The sequence below is a fragment of the Furipterus horrens genome, unplaced genomic scaffold, assembly GCF_987537825.1.
Source record: "Furipterus horrens unplaced genomic scaffold, mFurHor1.1.pri manual_scaffold_3, whole genome shotgun sequence".
NCBI lineage: Eukaryota > Metazoa > Chordata > Mammalia > Chiroptera > Furipteridae > Furipterus > Furipterus horrens.
Genome location: NW_028327173.1, coordinates 60,762,112 through 60,771,076, shown reverse-complemented (window position 1 = coordinate 60,771,076; position 8,965 = coordinate 60,762,112).

Here is an 8,965-nt window from a genome sequence, read left to right as displayed (position 1 = left end):
GATTGTTAACTGCCTGGTGTCAATGAAAACCTCCCCTGGCTTGATGGGGTTGTGTGCAGGGGTTGGGGGAGAAGGGGGGCCGGAGCAGCAATACCTGGTCAGGGCAAACCCTGCAGTACAGCACAGCGCTTTGTTCTAAGTCAGAACCCCTGGTAGGTTGTACAGAGCTTATTTCCTCCCTGAAACCTGCCTGCATTCGTTCCTTAAACGATACCTTTAAACGTCTTCTCTGAAATATTACAAGTTAGGAAGCCCAGGAATACCTCCTTCCCTCTACTGCTTAAAGGGTCGGTTAGAATGAAACCCAAAGCTCGTGGGAATGTGTCTATGCAACATGTATCCTAAAAGCTGGGCAAAGCACCCAGGTAAGCCATCCTTCTCAGAGGATCAGAAATTCACTTCTCTTTGGAGCCGATTAACTCTTCAGTCCTTTCTCCCCACCTACAGCAAGCTGTCCTTGTGGCATTACATTTAAACTGCAATTAAAATGGCATCTGTGTGTGATTTTGTGCCCTATGTTGTGGGAGAAGGAAGATGTCCCTTTTCTTTGTTTTGCCTCAGTAAACAGCAAGGATTTGTAAAGTGTTAGGCTCCAACATGCGGCTGCGATTCAGCAGCGAGCAGCTGCTCTGAGGGAGGAAGGTGGCCAAAGGCAGAGATCCCTGAGCTGAGCCTAGAATTCTGAGTTTGAATCCCAGCTGTGTTTCCCCTGTTGGGTCTGCGGTTTCCAAAATTGTAAAATGAAGGAGTCAGGTTTTTTTGGTCTGGTTCTAATCCTCTGAGCTGGTGGAGTCCAGTCATCCTTGATATAAAGGTGGTTTTCAGTTCAGCTCTAAATTAGCAGCCATAGCTCCTTAGTTCTGATCTCACTGCTGGCTCTGGCATGTCACAGGCATTTGCTTTGAAATCCTCTTTTTTTTTTGGCCTGTGTTTAGAAGCAGAAATCCCAAAATACTTGCTTTATCAACTACTCCTATCATCCCATTTGGTTTCCTTTGCATTTGCCACCCAGGGACCCACAGCTAAATAAGTGGAGGATGCATGAAAAGGGAAAAAGGCAGAAAGTTAAGTTAGAGCTGAACTGTAGATCAATGCCTGCAATTTTACCCCAAAGCAGTGCTGTGCTTTTGGAAGGACTGAGATTCATTGGTTTCAAGACATGAAGATGTAAAATGTGCTGTTATCGTGTCTCCCCAGAATGTGTCCTGGCACCAGCCTGGGAAACTGCGTGGTAGAGCAACTTCCTAGGTGCTCTGTCAGTCCTACCATCTATTCTGCGAGTCTCAGTTCCAGCACATTACCCACGCATACAGGCTGCCTTGTCGGGAGTGAACCTTGGCCGATCATGCATTATGAGTAATAGATATGACTGATACTATGGCTTAGATATTTACATATTTAGACAAAATGAATCTCATGGTATTCAGAATTCTCCATTTAAACACAATGCAAATTTTCATTTATGTATTTACTTACCAAGTAGGTGTAGGATACTATAAATTGATGGGAGCAGATTATGTGCAGGGAAGAATCTGGAGTTGAGACACAGGAAGAATCTGTGTGAATTTTGTTTCTGGTGCTAAATTTACATTGAGCATGACACTCACTTTTTTCTGAGCATCTGCTTTCTCTTTGGAACAACAATATTTATCTCACAAGATCTTTGTGAGGCGTGTAAGTATTCAAAAATATTGTTTTATTAGTTTATTTACTTAATAATAATTTACAGCCCCCCACTTTAGAGTTGATAAACATATTTACACATATAACATAGCATTTTAATCTTGTACCACCATGTGAGGTTGGTAAAGCGTGTTCGCTTTTTTCAAACTGAATTCTAGACCCAAAAGCCTTTCTCAGAGGCAGTGTATTTGCCAATGAAAAAAATGGACCTGCTGAGTGGTTGAAATGTCTGCCTCCTCTCATCATCTTGGAGAAAGATATTTCTGACCAGGAAATATAAAACCATGCCTCACTGGGGTTCCTGTTAATATAAAAGAATTTTGTTGCAGAATTCTAGTATCTCATCTTCCCTCAGCAGCCATAACACATTGCCTTCCAGAAGGGAGCTCAGCACATTTGCTACTTGAAGAATTCTCTGATATGGAGATGATCTGAGTAGCAATCAGCATAAACAAGTGTTTTCTAACCAGAACATCATGATTTTCCATATGTCAATAAGTCATTCCAATTAGATCATGATAAGGACCTTTAATACTGTGATTTTGGAAACTATGAAAGCCTCCTAATTTAAAAAATAATTCTCCTCTTATATAATTCTTTAAGTTCACTCTACAGCTTTTATTGTGCAATTAGAGATAAAGCTTAAAACGCAAATATCCATAAGAATAGTAGCAAACTGACTTATATTTTCACTAAGGCAAGTGATACCAGATTCTTTCCTGAGGAGAGATTTATTGGAAGGGAGAACAATGTGCAAACCCCTGATGGAGGGTGGGGAAGGTTACTGGTCAGAAATTGTACAGAAAAGAATGATTGAAATTAAGAATGTAATAACATGTTTACCCTTAGATTGACTTAAATTGTTTGACAACATGAAGCGTGACGTTCTCTCATACCTTGCTGGTGGGAAGAGTAAATTTGGAGGATGAGTTAGAAGTATATTAAAATTAAATTTCCTCTCAATATCTAACAAAAGGAAGATCATACATGTGACCAAAGAGACACGTGGTAGGATGTCCAATGCATCATTCTTTATTATAGGAAAAGAGAAAAAGAAACAGTTTAAATGTCCAGGAAAGAAAGAATAATTTTACTGAATAAAGCACATTCATATCATGATATAATAGATAGTAGTTGAAGAGAATGAAGCCAACTTATATTGATATGAAATTGTAAAATATAATTGGATACTGGAGAAACTGCCTTGTGCTTCTCATTCATCAAAGCTTTGGAATGTTAAAACTGAGCTAAATAACCTTTGAACTGGGCCAAAAGTATCACTGTATTCCAAACAACTGTTTGCTATGACGACTGGACTGAAAATGAAAGACATTCTTTAGAATTAGTATCACCATGTTATCTTATCTGCACCTATAGAAATTCCTGCCTTAGCTTTTTAACCCACATATAAATTCTTTCCTTCTATTCATGTACTTATTCCTTTGCTTTCTCATAAATACACTTGCCTTCACCTCCTAATCGGAACACTAGTTTCTGCCTGAATCAGTGTTTCTCTCTTGGATCTCAAATGCTTATCTCTCATTTTAGCCTTTTATTTAATACGTATTATGAAGTAAATGAAAAAAAATGACATTTCTCCCTTAAATCCTACAATATATTTATATATGTTCATATATGATTGGAATACATAGAAAAATTGTGGAAGATGTATACTCAAATGGATAAAAATGATGATCTCTAGGTCTGAGATTGGGGGGCAGTAGTTGAAGGAGATCTTAGCTGTATAATGAATGTTCTCATGTATTTAAACAAAGGAAGAATGTACTGCATACGTATTAATGGACAGGTACTCTAAAATCAAAAGTGAATCATTGAATATGAGAGCTACAAGGACTCAAAAGGTTTTAAACACAAGCCACCCCTCTCTTTTTAAGCAGGGAGAATTTGCTGAAGGTCACATTGCTTATTAGTGCTTCAAATGGACTGTCATCCTTAATTGGACTTCTGCTCCAGCTCTCCCTCTGAGACAGGATAGTAAGAAGCTAGGAAAATTCCTTGGCAGGTGGAATGGGGAAACTGAGACAGCTAAACAAACTGGCCAAGCAACTTACAGTCTGATACAGAAGCTTACCAAGGCGGAAAGCCCCCGGGTGTCTAGCAACAGGCAAAACTGGCGCCAGACCTCAGCCCCAGGGTGGCCTTTCCTCCCCTAGCATATCGCTGGTGATGAGTTTAGTTAGGACCCTCTGACCTTTCCTCCCTGGAGATAACATCTAAGCATCAGTTGTATTTTAGCTCCAGGTCCATAAAAGCAGCTAAGTCATGCAGGTGAGGCCAGGACCAGCTGCAATGACTAATGACCCCTCTCCTGGCACCGACCAATGAGTGGAGACCACGACCCTGAAAGGACACACCTGGAAAAGCTGATGAACATGCTATTGAGATCCTCCCCTAAGACTGCCTGTAAACTCTCAGCTTCTAAACACCTTAAAAATTAAGGTACCAGTGCTTGCTCTCCCTCCTGGGAACACACCCCTGCCTCCCCCTTCCCACTCACCTTCCCCCACAGACGGGCATTTCCTAAACTGCAACCAGGGGAGCAATGGGCAGTGGCAGCTTGTCTTGGGCTAACTCCTGATCCTGCCCCCAGGCTCCATTTTCTCTGACCCTCAAATGAGCTGACCACAGCCCCGCCTTGGCTCACTTCTTTCCCATAACATTTCTAGAGGGCCAAAGCAGAGCACTGCCTCAGCTCTCCCTCTGCTGCTTCTATCCTAGGCCCGTTCTGATTTTACAGCCCCCAGCTTTAACACACATACTCTCAAAATCACCTGATCTCATGTTGTGAAATTTTTCCTGCACAAAGAACCCACACACTAGAGGTTGTCCAGAGGCAGATCTGCTTTAGGCCCGGGCCCTGTCTGGCGACACCTCCACAATTAGGAGCTCATGGTCAGGGCGCCAGTGCCTCTTCCTAGAGTTCCTTGCTCTGTAAACGTAAGGTGTTATTATTCTTATGAATTTGGGGTAAAGGGTTAGGACAGGTACAGCTTTTGACTTTGAGGACAAAACACTGACTTCACCTGGTTCATATCTTACTATGGGATGGGTTAGAAGAGTCTATTTTAAATACTGTAAAATTTTCAACGACAAGGTAGAAACTATCCAGAAGTGTGGGAGAATAGGCAAGAGAATGACTCTTAGATGTGCTCTTTATGGCTTTTGCACTTTAATAATATCAGCTGAAGCTATGATAGCAGCAAAATGAAAATGGCTTTGCAAGAAAATTTATTGAATTTTGTTTAATTAAGCAACTAAAGGGCATTTGATTGTAGTAGTGGAAAGTGCGTTCCAGCTAAGAAGATCTGGTTTAGTCCAGTTTGTCCCATAAAAGTTGGGTGAAAAACCCTAATACAGGTGTACCTCATTTTATTGTACCTCAGTTTATTATGCTGTGTGGATTTTTAATTTTACAGTTTGAATGCAAGACCCTCCACCAGCAAAGAGAGGACAACTCATTTTATTCTGCAACCCAAACTCCAATATTTCTGAGGTATGCCTGTATAGCATGGGGAGAATGATATCTTCTTATTCAGGTTGCTGGTAAAAATAAACACGATAAAAGGTGTGACCAAAGTTGCCACAGTGATAAACGTGCACAATAAATTCTGGTTAAAATGAAGTTAATATACTGCAGTGGTTTAGAATGAGTCACCCTAAGATGTGCCTTTGTGGTATGCAGATTGTTTTGAGCTAAAGGCAGCTTTATCCACAAGCTGAAGAAAAACTTCTGCCCCTCCCTTAACTACCTAGAAGAACTTGAATTAGGGGCCTTGCCGATGATGAGTGATTATCAGAGATAACCTCTGTTGGCGTAGCTGCAAAGCCCCTTTGAAGCCCCCCGAGGTGCATTACCTCATTCGTAGCTCAGGAGGTCTTACATGCCTCAATCACCCTTTCTATCTCTGAACCTCTTCTGTGTGGGGGGCCTCTGAGTCTCTCATGTATGAGGGGTTCCCATACATATGTATGTGTTAAATTTAATTATCTTCTCTGACTAATCTGTCTCAGGTCTATTTGATTATTAGACCAGCCCTGAGGGTAGAGAGAGGAAAGTACATTCCTCCCTCACAATACTGTTGGTTAGTACTCTTATTTGAGAACTTTTGCAAATTAAAAACAAAGAGGAATATGAGAAGAGGGGATCACAGAGAAGGTGTAGCATGCTTGGGAGAACTGAGATAAAGAATCATAGAATTTTGAAACTTGTAGAAACTTAGATAAATTTTTAGTGATTCCAACAGCCTCGTTTTACACATAAGAAAACAAAGAGAGAGGCTGAGTGGATACCTGATAGCCTATAGCCCCTCAGCAGGAGCAGGCCATACCTTCAGTTTCACTCAGTTGCTTTGTTTTCAGAAAGTTTAGTGATGGTTTCTCTTGAAAGTAAGAATGCAGACATTCTATCTGCTTCCCTGAGGGATACCAGAAAACAATCAACTGTGGTACATTATGTAAATGGTTGCTCAGTGAGGGAGAGGATTGTCTTGTTTACCCCAAGTATGTGCTGTTCACTCCTCAACCATTTGTTAGGTCATCCATTTGACCTATTGTGTTTAATACCAGTGGGGGTAATACCTACCTCAAGGTCTTCTGGTGCAAAAATATGAGTGGGAGAAGAAAAGTCAAAGACCTGGGAATGGGACTTTGAGCTGGTTAATTGATGTCACTTAGCTTATTCTACCATCAGAAAACTGTTCTTTATTTAAAAAAAGAAATTCATTTCCCAATTTGTTTTTCTCAATAGGATTACCAGATGTTTAGTAACTGCAATTAGTCAATCCTGTATTGTCACTGTCTATTAGTATAATTAGAAAAAAATAAGGAGAGAGCATGTGAAGGTTAAAAAATATTTAGAATTTAAAATATTGAATTAAAAATGCATATAGAATGTCAGAATTTATGACAGAGACCTTGCCAAGAAAGGAATTGGGGAGCCTGTGGGGAAGGCTGTCACACCCCCTGCCTATCGCTGAAGCCCGAGAAGAGGAACAGAACTGCATGGTAGAAACAGCCCTTCCACTTACCTTTCTCTGCCCTTCAGTAGAAAGAGCTTCCTCCTGCTTCTGGTTCAGTGTGTGCGCGCGCGTGTGGCTCGCCATCTCTGCTTGGACCAAATTGCAGCCCTTTCTTTTTCCTGCATAAATCCTTTCCAGTGATGAGATACCTAGTCAACTTTTGTTTATGGTTCACACGGACAATAACAGTGTTATGTGGACAAATGTGGTATCTTTTATAAGATACAGCCTCAGGCCAACAAACAACATTCAGTTCAGTTCAGTAGTTACAGTGTATATTAAATTTTAAGTTAATATTTCCATAATTACTTAAGAAATTTGCATGATTCCTCTTTTAAATGCTTCCTTTGGAGGCATCAATTTTTCATGTATTAACCATGTGTAGACAGACTACATGCAATGAATTCAAGCTGACATTTTGAATTTTCTTCAAAATTGCATGCATTTGTTTAAAAACCATTATTTCTAAAAAGAATATTACATAAATCAATATTTTACAAACAATAAATACAAAATACCAACTGAAATAAGCAATAATTTTAAAATATCAAGTCTTCATTGCCCACATTCCCTTTACCCAGTCCCTCACTTTTGATGAGGACATCTGGAAATACTACCCCTTAGCTTCAGCAGAAGCTCCTTCCAGCCTTTTTTCCAGCTGTGCTGAGAAGAAAAATACAGTCTTAGAAACCAAGCCAATGTGGTTGCAGGTTCTTTCTCCACAACTTACTAGCTGTAAAACCTGGGTCAGATTATTTCACTTCTACATTTTCTCTTCAGAAATTGAAAATTATAATCCCTGCCTTGAACTTTGTTTTTGTTTGTTTTTTGAGGAGTACAGGCAATATACAGGCAATAATCACTCCGTTTTTTTACAGGCATACGAACCCCTGTGGAAAGCATGTAGCACGATGCCTGACCTTGGATCACCATCCTCTTTCTCTTAAGTCAGCACAGTGCTTCCCAGTCTGTTTTTGAAAAACCCGCAAATGGATTTCAAAGGTAAATAAGTGTGGGGGAAGGCAGATACTCAGGTCTACCATTTAGTATAAGACAATGCACAATAGCTTATTACAGATCCTACGGAGGCTTAATCTGCTGTTTTCCAATCTTATTTGAATACAGATTTTCTTTAATCTCTAGAGAACATAAATTAATGGTGCTGGGGAACTCAGAATGGGGAAAACTGGGCCAAAAAATTGGGGAAGTATGGGTAATGGCTTTAAGGCTCCTGAGAACAGGGAAAAAACTTAGAAAAAAAATTAGGGCCAGCTTGTGTAGCTGTCCATTCCCATTAGAATTTCCTTCCTTTTTCCAATTAGAGTATGGGTCCCTCAGAGGAAGGCTTTCAGACTTTCCTATCTAAGTATCCCTAGAGCAAGGGACACTGAACACTTATTTTTATCATGAAAGCCCATGAGAACCTCCCATATTACTGCATAAGATGTTTGTTTAAATATAAAAACAAAAATTTTAATTATTGAAAAGTAAATAATTGAATACTTTCCTACACATACACCCACACTCACACACACACACAACACATACTTTTTTTCTGAACAAATTTATGTTCTTCCAAGATGTGCTGTATTTGATGCTTTGCGGGTGTATAAGTGCAGGCTCTCTGGTATAATATTGAAAGGCCACGGGAGGAGTACAAATACTCCAATATGAGAAGCAAAGCCTAAGTCAGCCAGTCAACAAATGTTGACAGTTTCCTCTAGTCTCGGTGCTGTTCTAGGAGCTGAGCAAGAAGTAGGAAGAGTTTGTATCCTTCAAGAAATTTTATAATCTCATGTCCCATATATGTGTGTGTCGAGGTGGGAGGTTGTGTGCTGAGTGAGGAAGGAAGAAGTGAGGTAGCTGATAAACACGTGAGGTGATACATAAGGTAATTTTTAGCACTGACTCATTCCGTGAAGAAGGTACAGCAGTGATAGGGTGACTGGAAGGTGCTTAACTAGAGGATCAGGGAGGGTCTTTGAGGATAAAACATTCAGGTTGAAGCCCAGTTATAAGAAAGATGTCATGCAAAGGTTTGAGTGAAGAACTTTCTAGGTTGAAGGCAATGCACCTACAAAAGCCCAGAAATGGGAATGGATTTCTCATAATGACCCACACAGGTAAGGACTGGGTTACAGGTAGTTTATTTGGGAGATCACACCATGAAGCTCCAGAGAAGAAATGAAGAAAGTGGACAAGGAGAGAAAAAAAAGCAATAAAGAGTGTGTTATAAGTGGGCT